The sequence below is a fragment of the Pinus tabuliformis genome, chromosome 6 (assembly GCF_031772625.1).
Source record: "Pinus tabuliformis cultivar Carrire ecotype Pingquan chromosome 6, CPIR1, whole genome shotgun sequence".
NCBI lineage: Eukaryota > Viridiplantae > Streptophyta > Pinopsida > Pinales > Pinaceae > Pinus > Pinus tabuliformis.
Window position 1 is genome coordinate 337,732,381 of NC_142292.1, and position 19,238 is coordinate 337,751,618.

The 19,238-nt window shown below is 40.5% G+C and overlaps 1 protein-coding gene across 3 annotated transcripts in view; it reads left to right on the top strand.

Moving 5' to 3' along the window:
• Positions 1 to 7,152, top strand: part of LOC149258676 (uncharacterized) — a 74,380-nt gene extending 67,228 nt beyond the window's left edge. For 2 of the 3 annotated variants that reach the window (XM_089415687.1, XM_089415694.1), the window contains 2 exons: positions 3,986 to 4,106; positions 4,277 to 4,965. The gene's annotated coding sequence lies outside the window, so the exon portion shown is untranslated. Of the gene's footprint in view, positions 1 to 3,985; positions 4,107 to 4,276; positions 4,966 to 6,831 lie in introns of those variants that run through there. The other variant, XM_089415700.1, reaches the window with a different exon arrangement.
• The last annotated feature ends 12,086 nt before the right edge of the window (positions 7,153 to 19,238 follow it).

The window sequence follows — 19,238 nt, forward strand, 5'->3', positions numbered from 1 at the left end:
CCACCCTTCAATCAATAGGTGCCATGTGAATAATGATGGAAAGAATGGGGAAAGAACTCCACGACCAAGTGCCATGGTCAAAGGGACTAGCTATGATGGAATACCTCATCTTGGGTGCATAGATGTGAGGAGGGAGCAATTGTGGATGCATGAGTTACCTCGACCTTTGTTTTTCCACCCCTCTATATTTCCTTTTATTTTTTCTTGATTTTTTTCCCATCTATTATTGCTCGTAGCTTGAGGAATGAGAGCTTGCGTTGTATGATGTGTAATAAGTATTACTCCCTTTGGGATGGGGCAGCTCTTTGCCCATCAAGGGTTGGGACATGCAAGGGTTCCTTGTTTTCTATGAGATAGGGCAACATTGGCCTAGGAACTGGGTGATGGCCATATGATAGAGGTAGAGCTCATGCTTGGCTTTTTCCCACATGCTAATTTGTAAGTCCCGACCATCTTTTGCATTTTGATTTTTCTTTTGTTTTTCTTGTGGCCATCATATGCTCTTTCTTTTTCTTTTAGCTGCATCAACCTCCCAGGGTGCATTTCCAGGCCCTACCCAATGTATGAGGATGTGTGTATGCCAAATCTTAATGAACCAATGGTTAGTTGACCCGAAGAAGGGAGGTGGAATAGGGGCTCATAATATAAGATGGAAAGTGGTATGTGTGGAATAGGGATAGATGGGGCTACACTATCTTAATCATGGCTTCCCAAGTAATGCCCCTTCCTAAAGCCATGGGCCATTAGAGGAGGTCCCACTAGACTAGGATAGAAAATTAACCCCCCATTTAAGGTGAGGGAATAAGACTACGACTAAGACCCTTCTTTCTTCCAAGTCACCCCATAATCCATGCCAAAATGCCCAAATACAAACAAGCATAAGTACCTAGTTGAAAAATGAATAAGGTACCTTTTGATTAGAAGCCCACCTTCCAACATGTGCTCTTGACAAATGGGCGAGGAAACATATGACTGATGCAAATGGCAGAGATATGAATGACACGTCACATCGGTTACAAAGTGGCTCTCAAGGGCTGCCAGTTGATGACTGGAAGAGATGAATAGGAGAAAAGCTTCTCCTAGGGGTCACCCACTTTTGGTGGGTAACATGGCCATAACCCTTCATTTCAATCTGCGAGGCCAAATCCCTTTGACACTGAAGCAAGTCTTCTTCTAGTAGTCCTGGATGCTCCCTTTGCCACTGTTGCTCTCTTTGTCACATAGGCAAGTCCTGCCATTGTTGTTCCCTTTGTCATGTAGGCAAGTTCTTTTGTCATTGCTTCTCTCTTTGTCATGTAAGCAAGTTGTTTTGCTATTTGACATGGTCTCCTCAAAGAAGGCATACTGCTCTTATAGATCTTCTGTCTTTGAACATCTTGACAATCTCAACCCATGACATCCTTTAACAAAGCGGCTCCTTTCATTCTACTTAACAGTTTGCTCCCTTGGAATTGGAAGCTTTTCTTGTATTTGGCATGATCCAGGATCTCCTAACAATCTATACAATTTCCTCCTTTGGAACACCAATCACTCTTGCTAAGTTTATGCTTGAGCCCTTAGGTCATACAAGAACCTATTCCTTGGAGATTGGAGCAAAAATATCTTTGTAGTCCACTTCCTCTTACTGGGAGAACCCTCTTGCCACAAACTTTGCTTTGTTCTTTCCAAAGCTGCCATTTGTCGCTAGAATCATTGCCTTGGCAACCTTCACGATGTTCCTGCAAACCTCATTAGGAGGCCATGAAAGAAAGAATTATAACCAAGCAAAGACAAGAGGCTGACCAAGGAATAAAAATAATAGTAATCAAGGGAGAAAGATATGAATTACTTATCTTTTGATTAAACAACTAAGAGTTGTAGGAAATTTTCTACTCCTTGATCCTTGTCTCCTTACAAAAATCAGTGAAGTCCATCTGCAATCTCATCAAGCTTGGATTCCTTTGTCTTCTATTGAGGTGGATGCTTATCCTCGTTCTCAACATCAACTGCTAATACATGCTGCTTTCCTTTCTTGCATGATCTGTAATGACTAGGGTTTCTTCATCCTGTGGAGAAAGCTGTTCATTGAGATATCTTAGGTCATTCCACAAGAATAAATGATGTGGGACCAATCTTAAGATCACCCCCAGACTGGAGTGAGACCATTGATCTCTTAGCATTAGAAACTTTATGAATACAATTGTGAATGATTCCAAAAGTCTTAACTACATAGGCTGTCCTTTGCCTCACTTTACTGCCCTAGATTTCTTGTTGTCCACCACAGTCTGCTACAACAACTTTGGCCAACCTCTTCTAGCCTTGTTGTTGCTGTCCACCCGGTAGACTCCTTGATCAACTTCTCAGGTTTGGGCTTAACCTTCAGCCCACACACTAGTTCTAGCAATTCCACAACCCTAATACAACTCAGCCAACTCTGTTATCCTCCACAACAGTCCTTATAACTATCTCAACCATTTGTCCCATGTTTCTGGGCCTTGATTGCCCTCCTGTAGGCCTCGGTCTACCTTCAATAATCTTCGACCTTCTTTGTTCTTGAAGTTCAAAGCCCTGCAGCTTTGCTTCTCGGGCTAAGGTAGCCTGCGACCTTGCCTTTATTCTCATTGCGGCCTAGCTCCAAGGGCTGAGGAAGCCTATTGCTAGCCCTTTTAGCCTTCATTGCCTTATCAAACTTGTACAAACCTCTTTCCTTGCTAGCGGATGGTCTCACTAGGCCTTCTTCCTTGTTGCCCGCAGAATAAAACAAAACCAGCCCTCAAATCTTGCGGCCAGACTTACGGCCCTGCGGCCCTCAGCCTCCTTTCATAGAAACTCGACTTCCAAACAGACTCTTCTTTCTTGCTGTGGTTCCAGACTTCCAAACTCGACCTCTTTTAGACAACCATGACTCCTTTTGGGCTAATTTCTTGCACATATGTGATCCTTCACAATTGTCTTTTAGTCTGCTCTTTAACAAGCTTTGATACCATGTTGATTTTTTCTACAATAGGCACAGTAGAAACTAATCTTTTGATTTGATAATTACTACCTAATAATCTTCATACAATTTATCTTATGCCACTAATGTTATTGAGCAATTATACACAAAAGATTTCAACACTAATGCAATGGAAATAATAAGATCATAAAGAGACAACCAAGCACAATACAAACAAATTTTTTTCCTTGGGAAACCCAAGCTTGGGAGAAAACCCACCAACTCTTCTTCTAGGAGAATTTTTCTTCAGCAAGGTTTACAATTCAAAAATGTCTAAAAAACTGTGCCAAAATCCAAGTCCAAGATACCAATCAAACTTGGTCAAATACTAGCCAGTCAATGCTAGTCAAACCAACTAAAATATAGAAGTCAATTCATCATCCTTTTTGTGGCTTCTATAGAAGAGAGGTGTGATGATTGAGTGATCAATGAAATGTCACATCATACACACACAAACACAAGTCGAATGGGTACATTACCCAAGGGGCACATCCCTTCATGAGTTGGGCCAACTTGTCCATTTGAGCCCACATGAAGCCCAATAAAAAATTGAATTTTAATTTTATTTTCATAAATCTTCTAAGACGACTTAGGAGGCCTCTTGGCATGCAGGAATATCTCCTGATGCTACAGAAAAATCAACAGGGAATTCCTCCTTAAAGTGTTAAATTGCTTTAATCTCATATTTAATGCATTAGTCGAAGGTGTTCCATTGAAGGAGCTGTTCCTAGTTGAAATTTGGCACTGGAAGAGAATCTCAAACAAGTGTGGAGGTGACTAGTGCAGGCTCTCCATTTCATCACAAAATTTTCAAAATTCAAATGTATTTTCAATTTCTGTTATATATATATATATATATATTTAAAAACAAAAAATTAGAAAATTAAACAAAAACAAAATTAAAGTACTGCCTTGTGTTTAATTTCTCAATTTTCAGCTAGTTTGGCACATGCGTTTTGTTACATTTGACTTAATCAATTGGCCCAATAAAGGTAGTGGATTTGTATGCAGATAAGGATTTATTACATCAAAACAAACTGTTTTCCAAGCGTTTACATGTCTGCAACAAGAAGTTACAACCACCAGTTATAAGGTTATAAATCCTTTTCCTAGAGGAGTTTGATCTCTAAAGGTATATCTACCCCATTCTCTTTGAGTTTTATGCTTCCGGAAGTTTATTGAAGATTATTTGAATCATAAAATCCATCTCAAGTTTGTTGGGATTAAAATTCAGCAAGAAAAATAAATTTGGGTTATTGCCCTTGTGGGGATCTAACCCTAAATCTGGGTGTTTTATTTCAGATTGATCCGGATTGGATCATTATATTGTTTGTCATCTATCTCAATGCATTCAGAGTGGAAAAAGTGGAGGAATTAGCTCACGGAACTGTTTTTACCAGCAGGACCTAGTTCGAAAAACAGGGTCTGAAACATTCCGGGAGTGTTTTGAGGCACCAAATGATGTTTTTTGGGGGTAAAACTTTGCCGCTTTAGCACCGCACCTTTGCATGTTATTCTACACACAAACATGTTACCAACAACACAAGAAACACATCAATTGGAGTCCTTATGCGAAAGTTGTGCCACTTAGAAGTTGACCTTCTTGTTTTCACACCCATAATTTGGGAGGATGCCGTGTCAAGCCCCATTATTCATGGAAAAAGGGCTAGCCACGTGATTATGATGTAAAAGACTCTAGAAGAATCTATATTGTAACTCTGGTTAAGAGTTGAGATAGTCAAACTTAACCACTAGTAGGCTATCGCGCTGTGTTATAACCGGGCCACTAGGAGGAGGAGATATTCCATTCTTTCGAGTGCACTTGTTCTATAGCTGATCAAAAATAGCCAAGAAGGATTGAAGGTAGAGCACATAGAGAGGATTTTTGCATTGTATTAGCCCACGGGCCACAGACCATACTTTTTTGTACTTGCAACCATATTTCGAAATAGAGAAAGAGAGTGGAGCGACCTCACCTTCCAGCTGGGTTTTCTCCCGAAAGAGTTTCCCAAAGCATAGCTTGTGTTTTATGTGTGTGTGGGATTTTATTTTTCCATTCTCTATTTTCTGCATAATTTTCATTAGCATGCGTACATTATTAACAGTGAATCTACAGATCTAGAAATTTAATAAAACTGTAATAGTGTAAAATTTTAGATTTTAAATAAGCTATTATCTGATATGTTGTGACAAATTGTCCAGTGGAATATCCACGATAGTGTACGGATCACAATTTGAATATATTTTGCAATACTCAGTATTTTAAGGTGTTTGTAGGCTCTTTAGAAAGGTGTTTTAGAGTACTAACACCTCCAATCTGTAGCCAAGTCTTCAGTTCACATTTTTTGGCTCTTGGGTGGCCCTGAAGTGGGCCCTAGCTTGCTGGTCCTGCATTATTTATTTTTTCTTTTGCAGAAAATCAGACTTATAGGTTCAGAATAGCAAACATAAAGCTTTGTTTACAGCCAAATACCAGAGAGCTGTTTCAATTCAATTTGGTGCATTTATAAGGCATATTTCATTGTTTTATTGAGCATTTTGTTTGCCGGTCTCTCATTGACTGCTGGAGAGTATCAATTGTCAGGGTTGCAATAATTTAATCTAACTCCTTGACCCCACCACCCAATAGGAATAGAAGGCACTTGTTTACTAACCTTGTGTACTAACCTTGTGGTGAAGTGTTTTGATTTTGTAGGCAAGCCTCCTGTGGCAGTGTAGGAGTTGGCCTAAAGAGTGCGGACTCGTGCTGAGGTGACAGTGGGCGCTTGTTCTGTGTGGTGTCACATTAGCATCTTGTCGCACCTTTGCAAGTCCGCTAATCAGTGCGTTAACAGAACTTAGGGGGTGTTTTCAAAGAGAATTTTGCTACAAAACATGTGAGAAGTAGTTGAGATATTTTGAAAAAGTGATTTGATTTTCGGGAAGTAATTCAATTTAGTAAAAAAAGTGAAAAGTCTTATATTTAATGGTTAATTCTAAAAAATTGCATTTTAGGCATGCATGGCTTAGACTAGGAGTAATCTCAGAATTAGATTAGGGTTTTGTCTTAGGTCAAAGTATAAAGACAGGTCAAGATACAGGTTTTCGCACACATTTGAGCAGGTTGAACAATCGAGAAAGACGGGGATTCAGCCAGAGGTTGACATGTTGTTGTATGGACAAACTGCATGGGTGACCACACAGTGTGTACCAGTGTTGCAAAATCCGGATTTTATCGTGAATTGTGAAATCATGATTTTTTTGGCCTAGCCGATGTTTGCTGATTTTTACTCATTTTTTGGCGGTATCTTAATTCCACTGATGTTTGTTGATTTTTATTGATATTTTCTTGATTTTTTGGTTTTCCGAACCCTTGCCGATTTTATCCCGATGCCGATGTTTGCAACATTGGTATGTACCTTCAACCATATAGTTCATATAGCTAGGTTTTATACCTATAGAACAGTCATACTCTCTCAACAGGTTCAGCTCAATTTAGGATGATTTTTGGTAGCCGTGCAGTGCTGTTTTTATAGTGGGCAGCTCGTGGAGTCTTCCTTGTAAGCTTTTTCGAAGGAATAAAAAGCTAATGTGAAGGAGTAATTACCAGTGTATGTAAAAAATTGTTTTTATGCTTCCACGATTTAATTTGTAGCTATTGTGTGATTGATGCTATGGTATGAAATTTATTTCTGCATTAATTAAATTCAACAATTATTTGGTTGATTGAGATAAGGATTTTTATCACTTCTGTTTGGAATTTCTGCAATATTTAGCAATTGGTTCTTATTTGGGCTATGACATTTTATAACAATTTTTACCTATAGGCTCTGACTAACTACATGATCCATCTATGTTCCAAATGTCTCTTTTGTTAGTTACACAAGGTCCAAAGCACATACTGGAAGAGTCATTGCAATTGCAGATCCGAGAATTTGGGAATTTCTGCATTGTAATTCTTGTGGAGGAAAAAGCTATTTTATTTGGTAGAGGTTTTTGCTAGGGAAAACAAGGACGGGGGTTGGGGAGGGAGGGAGTTCTCAAAGACAAATTTTCGACACAAGATAGCAAGTTTGAGGAGATTACTTGGTTGGAGAAAACATTGAGATTCATCGACTTCCATCGTTAAGAGAAATCAGCATGCTGCTGAAATGTTTTGGTCATTCTTTCAATGCAGAGTTTTCAACAGTATTTTCTTATCAGAGGTACATATGTACTTTCATATAATTTTTCTTGTGTAAAATCTTATTGGAAGAATTCTATGAGATTTTCATGCCTCTCATTACTAGTTGTTATGGGTATCTGCAATTAACGGGAGATGGTTAATGAGTACTCACTGCAATCTTTACTATGTTGGCTGCTTTTTCAATTCTTGAACACATTAAATGTTATTCATAGCTTCTTGTCTCACCACATTTTTGATGTTTTCTAAAAGTGAATGTGGCAGTATATCTGTAATTTGGAAGCTTCCATTACTTTGTGCAACTGGGTTTGCATATTTTTCCCTTTCAAGTATGAGTTCTGCCATAAAACCAAACATTCCTGTTAGCATGCCTGATGTAATTTAATTTTGTCAGCAGAGACATTGGTGCAAAGGAAATCCTTTTCCATTGCTGCAAGTCAATAGTTATTGCTAAGCCCTTGCTGCAACCACGAGGAATTTGCTGACCGCTTCACACCACAAGGAAAGTCAAATGCTGAAATTTGTTCTGTATTTTAGATTTCTGGGATTTTCAATGGTAATGAAAATGAAATATCGAAGGGCAGGTAGATTAAAGGTATGTTAACATATACATCTTTAATAACTCTCAAGGTTTATGTGTATTAAATTATTTGTTACGACAGCTATAAAGACAATGCTTCATGCCTGGTTATATCTAAACTATTGTTGTTTATATTAACTCTTTGCAGCGAGTCAGCAAAATCTATGGTCATCTATTACATGTATCAATTACAATAAATGTGCCAGGAAGAGTCAAAGGGTAAGTAAGCTGCTTAAATGTCTCCATCTCACACAAAAGCAATCAAACCATCTGCAGATTCTGCACATGATCATCATATAAAGATGATTAATAAGCTAGTTCAATTTCTCCATTTTTAATTGTGTGGAACACAATTGCTTTACAGTCTACATTTTGTGGCTAATTGTTTCATGATCTAACATCCCTTGACATTTCTTTGGCTTGAATATCTTTCTCACTGCCTTTGTTGGGCTCATTTACACTCCATATATTATGTGGGAGTGATATATGTTCCTCTTGATTGTTGTATAGCCTACTAAACTAAGTTAAGATTATTTTCTGTATGATATTAATCAATCTCTGTTTAAGATTTACAAGTCATGCTGACAATCTATATTCACGGAGAAAGTAATATATTTTGACCATGGGTGCTTATTTTCGTTAGTCTACATGCATCTGGCCATTGTCAGGCAGGAAACAATTTCCCGGAGATACAAAGCATAATGTATTAGTATTGAATAAAATACATGACATTCTGCAATAAACCAGCAAAAGATGCACCAAAGCACTGACTAAAAAATGCCATTACAGACCCAGACATCACAGGCAAAGCCTATATCCCAAAAGAGCAGACTATCAACAGACCAAAAGCCTCTAAGAATCTAAAAAGCCTGAAATGACAGACGAAATATATAGCAGAAAATTCTCAATAAGATTAGAGAATTATATTAATGTCCGACGAATGACCAGAAAAGTAGGTAACTGGTATGGATACAATGTGGGAGTGTGAGCGCAACTCCTAAAAATGTCAAAAATAATATAAAGAAAGAAGCCTACATAGGTATAACATCAAAACAACGTATAAATCTATAAAACTATGAAAAAGGTATGGTGTTGCAAAATACCAAGTGAGTTTGGGCAACTTCAGAAACTATAAAGAGAGAGAGTGAGATTAGTTGAGGAGGCCCATGATGTCAAGATCTCCCGAGTTTGATAACTGAGGGTGAAGGGGGCAAATAGGGCATTGGCTCGCAGCGAAGTCCTCTGGAACCATTGGGGTTCTGGCTGTATGATTGGAGGGGGCGGGTGGGAATGTATGAGTGAGGGATACTCTTAACATCTGAGATTGGAAGAAGGAAACTCCGAATGGATCTCTGGCTGCTCCTTTGGGGCTGGGAGGCAATCTAATGGGTGGGAGGTACTTTACTTTGAGACTGTCTGGAGCTGATCCCTCTAGCACTCTGAGAATGTGTGGCCTGATGTACGGATTGATACTGATGAGAGACTCTCAATAAGATCAATTGGCCTACCCTAGGGGAAGAATGGGAAGAAACCTAAGGTCTCACCATTTTGCTATCTGGTGCACTTCAGAACTTTGCCTGCCGTTTGTTGTTTCGGTTTGACAGATGAACAATGAAGTATGAGGTGATCGTTGGGGCAAGGCTGTTAATTTTTCTAACCCTAATATCTCGGCAATTTATTACCTGGCTAATTTCCTTGCAGTAAAATATTTATTACGCAGATCTACAAAATAAGAGCATGACTGGAATTTTAACACAAATAAAATAAACAGTGGAAGCAAAGTAAATCACTCATCAATCTCACTCTGAGTGTGTCTTGTGCTCAAGATGTGTCATCTCGCTTAGCCTAGCTTCCCTTTTGACTTGTTGATCAAATCCACAACCCTAATCTCTGAAGTGATTGACAATTGGGATTAGATCTCAACATCACCTGAGATCAATGATTGAGACTCATCTAATTCACTAATGCATATAACCTTTGCATTTCATTAGATTAACTCACTTTATCTTACAAAAGCTAGTTACTTTAATAATTAAAGTAATTACTAAGGTTAAGGGTTAATTAGGCAACTTCCACATGCCTAGACACTTAGGCCTGTGCGGAAGTACTTGCCTTAGTTACAAATATCAACACTTCCTCTTAGTGAGGAAGGCACTTCTTGAAGAGCCACTTGCAATTGGATATCCCTTTGGTCCTGTTGCCACACAATCTAGCATGAGTCATAGGATGGGTACCTAAGGGGCAACTATTAGACCAAATGACAACAATGGGACAAAGACCCACTATTACCTCATGTTGATTTTTGATAGCTTGGGAGGTGCTCCAAGCCCTAGGGTTCGGGGTTTGGAGGTTGGAGCACCACAAAAGTCATTTGTGGGATTGGAACCCAAGGTTGGGGTTTTGCACCCATCGATGTTTGGGCCAAAACTATGAGGCATTTTCTACATGTGATGGATGGAGATGATAGAGGGCATTGAGGAGAATCCAACACAACAAGAATCGTCAAATTCCGAGTTGTCTACGATGAGATATGAATTTTTGAAGATAATGGTGGGCTTTTGGACAGTCAAGTCATGTAGGCTTGAGGTGAACTTGTCCAAAAGACATGTCTCTTCAAGGAATTCGTTGAGCCCTTCTTTTGTGTATAAATAGAAGATGGTGGAGATCATTTTAACTCATCCAAAAGTGCATCTTTCTCATAGAAAACTATTTCTGAGGCAGCCGCATATTAGAGGAGCAAAGAGGACAAGTGTTGGGTTTCCTCCCTCCCATAGGTCCGAGTTTCAAGCTGAGAGGTAACTATTGATTTTGGGTAGCATCGGATGTGTTCTAGCTCTGAAATTCCGTGGAGGGGCTAGAACACATAAGATCTCCAGAACCTAGAAATCGTTTGGAGAAATTCCACCCAGATGAGGAGTTATTAAAATAATTAAGATTTTTAATGGGTTCTTAAGTCTAAACTTAGGAAAATAAAAATATTAATGTGTATTAATAAAAGTATGGGTGAGAAGGTTCTAAGTGATGAGGATCAAGCTTGTTTTAATCTTAACCGTTGATTAGAGATTAGATCATGACGGTTGATTCATCAACTGGAAAAGTATAAGAGGAGGCTTGACGGTTAGTTGGAGATACACCAAGAGATCAAAGAGTTCGATTTTTCTGGGGTGTGGTTTGCTGAGAAAATCGAGCTAGTGATCTGAGTTGCAATGAGGGGCAGTTCGGTAGAGGGACTTCAGTCCAAGGCCGAAGAATACATAGCAGAGAGGCAAAGCAACACCAGGAGAGACAATGCAGCTCCAGAGAGGGTGATGCAGAGGCCAGAGAGGCTGACGCAAGTGACGCAAAAGTTGGAGGGGCTGACGCAGGCCCTTAGAGGCAGCGCTGGGGTTTGTCTGTGGGGCAGAGAGAGAGCAGTTCAGCATATCGACTTTCTGAGCAATGGAGGCTCACTGAGAGGGTGACACAACTCTTAGAGGAGGTGACGCAGTTCCAGTGCAGAGCTTGGAGCAGCCATTGCTGCCCAACACTAGGGACAACATTTGTCATCTGTGGGTTTGATCATCTAGTTGTTGGATTTGCCGAAATATCTGTCTCCAGATAGAGGTACTTCTGCCAAGGTTATTCTCTGTTGGGTGAGCTGCATTTGGCACCCTAGTTGTATTCAAGAATCTGCTTAATAATACAAACCCTCTATATGCTGCACCGGTTTTCCCAAATTGGGTTTTCCGGGGACGATTGTCCAAAAATAACAGTGTCCCTTGTGTGATTGTCTCAGTTTATTTCAGTTCATGATTTGTATGTATGTGTAGGCTGCAATAGTGTTTTTCATCGATGTTTATGTAATTAAATAACTTGTTAAATGCAAAGAACAAGTAGGAGATGATAAACCAGTGATTGCAGTAGGGGTTTCTGATGTGTAGATTCAGAAATTTTCACAACAATCGCAGGTCTGGGCAAATTTATGATGTGTTTTTCATGTGATTTATGGAGGGTTTACTTCGGTTGAACAGGCTGCATTTCTCAAGGTTAATTGCAGGTAGGCCGCAAGCCTTAAGTGGGCTGAAATGGTTGTTCTGAGGAGCAGAACAAGCCGCAAACCCAAACCTCTTGTTGTGGTAAGTGTGGAGGCTGTTTGTAGCCCAGATCTACAACAGAGAGTGGTCTGAGATATTTGAAGGGACGCTGCAGTTGAGGAAGAGGCTTGGATGTGGAGGAAAGTGTTGTAGCAGTACTTGTTGCAACCCTAACCTGTAGTGTAGACCTTCAGCAATACACATCAACCCATGAGCAGAGGTGAAGTATGTATTAATGATGGTTTTGTGTTGAGTTAGATATCTAGTTGGAGGTCCATGTGTGGACAATTTTGTTGCAGCCTGTGGGAGCCACTTTGAAGGCTTGACTTGGTGGTTGGAAGCCTTTTCTAGGAGCAAATCCTACAATGATTGGATTGGGGGCCATTGGACTGGTGGAGGGCAACATATTGGTAGCCCAAAGTAGCCCTTGACAAGCAATCATAAAGAGAGCTTGACAGCTAAAGGTTGGGTGAAGATTGAAGCCTAATGTGCAGTACATTGATGGATTAGTGGATTGCTAGATTGGTAGATTCGAGCTCAAGTATTAGCCAACCTAGAAGAGCAGATTGGATCAGCCCGTGTTCATTGTAGCAGAAGCGACCTGCAACAATGATAGGTGGTAGCCCTCTTGGAGTCTCTATGTGTTGTCTCTTAATGGACTAAGGGTTAACTAGAGAGAAGATTGGAAGCGAAGGACCAATATGATGAGATATGACATAGATGTTGAGATTGTAGCGAGATTGTCATTGTATCTTGTATTCTTGTACTTGTGGATAATTGACTGACATTATCCCTTGTATGGAAGCCCTAGACAATTGTATTATTCAATTGGTTTAATATAACGAAGATTGGGTTGTACATATTTGTACAATACTCTGTAAAAAGTTGTCTCTATTTGTGCATGTGTGATTTACTGCTTTTTATATTCCATTTTGCAAAGTAGCATTGTTGAGATTCTTGGTTTGTTAGTGTCAAAAATTTTAAGATTCTTTCCCAGACACCAGGGTCGTGGAAATTCAACACCTTAGTGAGTGTCCTTTGCTCTTTATGGACTTTCACCAATGGGAGGAGTCCTGGTATAGGGGAAATCACTCAAATGATAAGGTCAATGGCAAGGTGCAAGGTGATTTCTAAAGCCCATTCAAAGGAGAGGCTTAGATAATGGCTTGGTTGCTTCAAAAGCAAGATAATGGCTCTCCAAGAAAGGCTTATGAGGAGGCCTACACCTAGGAAGAAAGGATACCAGATACAAGAGATACTCCTAAATCTTGGACTTCATATGGAATGAAAGGACCTCTCTTAGGTTTTTTGTGTAAAATAGTGATCATATAAAAATTTGGGATCACAAGAGAGACCAAAGGCATCCAAGCAAGGCCTAGGGTTTGCAAAATAAAAAAAGATATAATATACCTTAGGTCAAGCAAGGATAAGATAGATCAAGGAATGATTAACTTTCAATGAGTTTTCAAGGACAAATGACCTATGAAATACCGCTAACTAAGGAAGTTGAAGGATAGTAATGATTTAGGAGCTAGGGCTTGAGATTTCTCTCAAGCTAGCCACAAGAATTGCTTGAAATCTTGAGGGCGCCTAGAAGAGACCCCAACGCAGTAGCATGCCAACTCGCTCTTCAAGATGACCACCCTATTGCATTTCACACTAGGCCCTAGTTGGCCTTCTAGGTTTAGGGCAAAAAATGGGAAAATGTTTTAAGGTTGATCAACTAGGATTAGGACCTAGTGCCTTGACAATTGGGAGAAATGGAGTCAAGATTGACCTTGATGAGGGAACTTCGCTCTATCAAGGAGTCCAACGTAGGTTTTTGCTAACCCTAATTAAGAAGCTACCCAGCAACAAAGGAATTTGTACTTTGCTTGGGAAGAGATGATGGAGTTTCAAGGTTTGCAAGACAATACAAACCTCTAGGAACATTCATTCGCACTTCTTAATGCGTAATGCATGCAATGCTTCTACAATCAAGTGCTTTCAATAATGCAAATTACAAGCCCTAAGACAAGAATAGCAAAAATATAAACATCAAAATACATCAACAACGTCTAATTTTTTCCATCAATTGTAGGTCTAAATTCTTTTTACATGAGAAATCCCAATCCAAATGATGACGAGTTACGAATGAGGCTCATCTTCTATTTATATGAGCCATAAGGAGTTTGATTTAGTCTAATTAGCCTAATGAGCCCCTAAAAACAACTTTAATGTGCAAAATAACAACTTTATTGGTGACAAGCCCACCAAATAGCTCAAGAGTACTCACCAAGCCTTCCTAGTGAGGCCAAAATTATAAAACAATGGTGAAAAAGGGCTGTTGGAAGGCCTAGATAAGTCCATGTGCCAAGATGAAAAGGAGGGCTCTCAAACTGATGACCAAGGGGTGGCCCCTTAGTTTCCAAGAAAAACATATGTGGTGCTCCCAAGTGGCTGTGGGGCATAATGAATGGGCTCATGGGTCTCCAATTGGATTAATGATGTCGATGCTCCATCAACAAGGGCTAGAATGATGATACATGCCCTTCTATGTTTCTTTGGATGAGAAAAAACCCCATTTGGGCCCTGGATAGCTGATGTCGATGCTCCATCAACAAGGGCTAGAATGATGGTACATGCCCTCCCATGTTTCTTTGGATGAGAAAAAACCCCATTTGGGCCCTCGATAGCTACCAAGTGCCTGGTGCAAGTATGTGGTCGGCTGGGTAACGTGGTCCAAGTGCATCATCATCTTTGTATGGCTAGGGCACAAGCAAGCAATATGTAGTGCTGAAGAAGTCCATGGAGTAATAATCAATGCTCTGTTGTGGTGGAGACGCATGGCTCTCAACGCTCACCCGCAAGTGTCGTTAAGACCCTCTGGAGGGCTTGGACCGCATATTGGGAGACCAAGTCCAAGTGGAGACCAGGATGACGACTATAATAATAAATGGTAGAGCTTATGTTTGGTTTTTGCCTGTGTGCTAAATTCTTATGTCCCTACCATCTTTTGCATTTTGTGGTACATTAGTTGTTGTAAGTGGTCAAATTATGCGTTTAACTTTCTTTTTCGCTATCTAGGGCATTGTTCTAGGCCCGACCCAAAATGTGGACAAAGAGAGGGGGAAGCTAACTCCTTGTAGACCCAATGGACAAATGTCGACCTGGGTGGGAACAATGTGTAAAGGGGTTATAATGAGCAGATGGGAGTGAGATATATGGTGCCGGGAAGTAGGACCACGTAATCAGAATCAGGGTTTCCCATGTAGTTCCACTCCTAAAGCTAGTAGCCAGTAGAGGAGATCCCACAGGACTAGGATACAAGATTAACGACCAAGTTAGAACAAGGGAACAAGAGTAAAATCCAAGCCCATTCTTTCTGTTGAATCCCCCCCACTAATCCATGTCCAAATGTGTCTAAGGAAAGGAAGCATAAACACACAATTACATAATGAAAAGCCATACCTTCGAGTTTGGAAGGTCCACCTTGAAATATACAATCATAACAGATGGGCGAGGGCACATAATGGCTGGCTCAGGTGGTAGAGAATGTGGCACATCGAGCTATCTAGTGGCTGCATGGGGTTGCTAGCTGCCCGCTGAAGACACATCTAGGAGAATTTTTTTCTCCTATAGGGGTCACCCATTGGTGGTGGGTAATAGGTCCTAGCACAATGCCCCATGAGTCATCCTTTACCATGGATTTCCTCGAAACATCATGGTCGGCTGTCTCTTCGATGATGCTACTCATCAATGCCATGTAGTTCGAAAACTTATTTGGAGGTTTCTTCTCATTGAATGCGCTCCTATGAGCCTATTACTGCACAAACTAGCATGCCTTGTAGAGAGGCAAAAGCTAGAGGGCACAACAACACTTGGGATAGAGGCGAACTGTCACCACAACCTATGTCTCATACTCTTCTCGGATTTTCACCGATGGGAGGAGTCCCAATATTACTCACTTGTGATAAATGCTCCTAGGATATGTATGAAGTGAGGCAAGGCAGTTCATTCAATGGAAAGCTTCAACAAAGGTGCAAGCTTTGGGAGGAGCTAGTGAGACTTTCCATGAAAAACTCCTTTGAAAATATACTACACAAGACCTAGGGTTGAGACTTGATATCAGATATATGTGCATCCAAGGTCAAGGTAGATGAGAGAAAAGGCAATATATGATTTACTTCACCAAGTGCCAAAGAGATTGCCTTCAAAGAATCTTAAGTTGAAGGGTTAGCCTCTATGGTTCCCTGTTGATGTGACAATTAGGGCATCAAAATTTATGGAGAATCCACCGTGGGAATTCCACCAAAACTTGAGCACCTTTAGAAGAGACACAAAGGAAGATTTCTATCCATGCCAAATTCAAAAATCCCTCTAATAGAATATGCACCAAGCCCCATATGAGCCTCCTTATCCTTAAAGGGATGAAGAAAAGAAATAAAATTTATGGATAAAAGATAAGTGTGACCACCAAGGGACTTGACTAGTGCCTAGACCATTGAGAGTATGGAGTCATGGGTGCTTATAATTGGCTAAATTGACCTTCAAGGAGGCTAAAAGAGGAATCCCTAGTTACCCCTTTCAACAATTACCTTCTTTAGCATTAGTTAATGGAGTTTTGTGGATTAAATGTAATCATTATTCACTACGAACATTCTTTCCACATCATCAGTGAGTCACACATGCAAAACTACCCAAGATTATAATTTTGAAAGATATTCAATAAACAAAGTGAGAATGTTTATAACTTTATCATGAGAATAAATTCCATGCATTAGACATTATTTGCAAGATAATTTCACCATACAGAGACTTACAAGACAATGTAGAGTATATCCATCCATTAACAACGCATTAGAAGCTCCTAAAAGATATCAATAAAGATCCAAACATTAAAGTTCATCCCAAGAACATCCAAAGATCTCCTCAAATTGCAGGTCCGAATTCTCTAATGAGCCATGTGAAAATCCCAAGTGTGGTGGTTGGAGATGAGACTAGGTCTCATCTATTTATACAAGTGTTAGGAATTCAAATTACAAATGATAAAGCCCCTCGACATGCCTAATGTGCTAAGTAACCCACCCATGGTTACAAGCCAACAATGATATGCTTTAAAATTATTTTATCTCTCTCCATTGCCCACAAAAGGCTGATGTCATGCATGTGTGGAGGCTTTGATGGGTCCTGTTGAGGCCTCTTGTGCTAGAATATGGGAGAGGGCCTCAAAAATCATGATGAAGAGGGCGATACTCTCCTTATGTTGCAAAACATCTCTGGGACCCCAATTTTGGGCTTGGGGCTCCAAAATTGGTCTCATGGGTCTCCAATTGGCTCAAAATCAAGTTGGTGCTCCATCAATTAGGGCTAGAAGATGACACATGCCCTCCCATGTCTCCCTAGAAAAGACACAACCTCCTCTGGGCCTTGGATCAACTGCTAAATGTTAGGCGCAATGTTTAGGCGGCTGGGACATTCTAGTCCAAGTGCATCATTATCTCGAATAACTGGGCAACAAACAAGCAAATGGTGGTGCTGAAGAAGCCCACGATGTGGAAATCAATGTTTTGCATGGGTGGAGGCCCATGGCTCTCAAGTTTCAACGTTCATCCTATAAATGCCATTGTGATCCTCTGGACGGCTTGGATCCCATATAGGGAGGCCGATAAGATCCAATGCGCTCCTCACCTTCAAATACAATGATTCATTAGTGCAAATGAGTAAATAAGCTTGCTAATCAAGGGCATAAGTGAGATTTCATAGTGGGTTTCCCTTCCAAATTTAGGGCTTTGAACATCTAATAGTGTTACCTTCCTAGGTAGGTGTGGTTAATGAAGGACCCTATTAGGTGGTTTCAACCTCTAAGGGAATGACATGTCCAAGGTACATCCTTCAAATGGCAGGTGTCATGTGAAATAATGATGGAATAGAGTGGGGACAAAGGGAAGGCTCCAAGCCACATGCCATGGTACAAGGGTAGCTATGATGAGGAGAGCCCATACCTTGGGTATATGAATGTAGGAGGGAGAAATTGTGGTACATGAGTTACCCTGACCTTTGTTTTTCCACCCTTCTTTACTTGCCTTTTGCGTTTTATTGTTTTTTTTTTTTTAATTTTACTGCTTAGGGCTCCTGGGGATGAGAGCATGATGTGTAAGATATAACAATGATTCCCCCCTTAAGGTGGGGCATTTCATCGCCCACCAAGGGTTGGGACATTCATGGGGTGCTCATAGGGGCCCTAGGAACCAGGGTGATGGCCTTGATGATAGGGGGTAGAGCTCATGCTTGGCTTTTGTCCATGTGCTAAATTTATTTTCTCGACCAACTTTTGCATTTTGTGGTACATTTCCTATTGTATGTGGCCATATTATGATTTTATCTTTTTTTTTTTAGCTGCACCAACCTCTAGGGCATCGTTTCAAGCCTGACCCAAGGTGTGGACAAGGGGAAGGGGATGATAACACCTTGTGGACCCAATGGATAAATGTGGATTTAGATAGGAAAATGTGAAAAAGGGCTTGTAATGAGTGGAGGGGAGTGAGATATATGGTATCGGGAAGTGGAACCACCCAACCAAATCAGGGTTTCCCATGTAGTGTTGTTCGTAAAGCTTGTAGCCAATGCAGGGGATTCCACAGGACTAGGATTCAGGATTAAGCCCCAAAGTTAAGGTAAGGGAACAAGAGTATAATCAAAGCCCTTCCTTCTTCCAAGTCTCCCAGTAATCCAAGCCCAAGTGTGCCCAATAAAAACAAGCATAACCACCCAATTACATAGTGAAAAATCATACATTTGGGATTGGATGGCCTACCTTCAAATATACGATCATGACAGATGAGCGAGGGTACACAACGACTGGCTCAAGTGGCGGAGAAAGGTAGCACATCAAAGCTTTCAGGTGGTTGTTAAGGGGTTGCTGGCTGCCAGCTGAAGACAAATCTCGGAGAAAATTTCTCACCCACTGGTGGTGGGTACTATAGCCTTCACATGCTCTTGAGCATCCCTCAATGTTTGCTCAAACAACTTGGGCCTGCTGACAAAAATGGAAGGAGCTATTTACTACCCACCCGAAAATTGACTCATCGAACTGGAACCCTATGCATGCTACTCTACCTTCGGAGCCTCCACTCCTCGTCCTTCATCACTGCTTGTGGTAACTCATGTGACTTTTAGATGCCAAGTTCTCCTCAAACTTAACATTCTTGCTCACAACTGTCTTCCTTTGTGCTAGTATGAAGACCTTGTAAACCTTTGAGATGTTGCTATACCCAACAAATATGTCCTTCTGTCCTGAAGGGTCAAGCCTCACCCTCTTCTCTATAGGAACATGGATGTATACTAGAGAACTAAAGATCCTCACATGTCCAACCTTTGGCTTCACCCTAGTGAATGTGTCCTTTGGAGTATTGTCCCCCAATATCCTGCAAGGACTCATGTTTTGCATATTCATTGCCATGTTACATG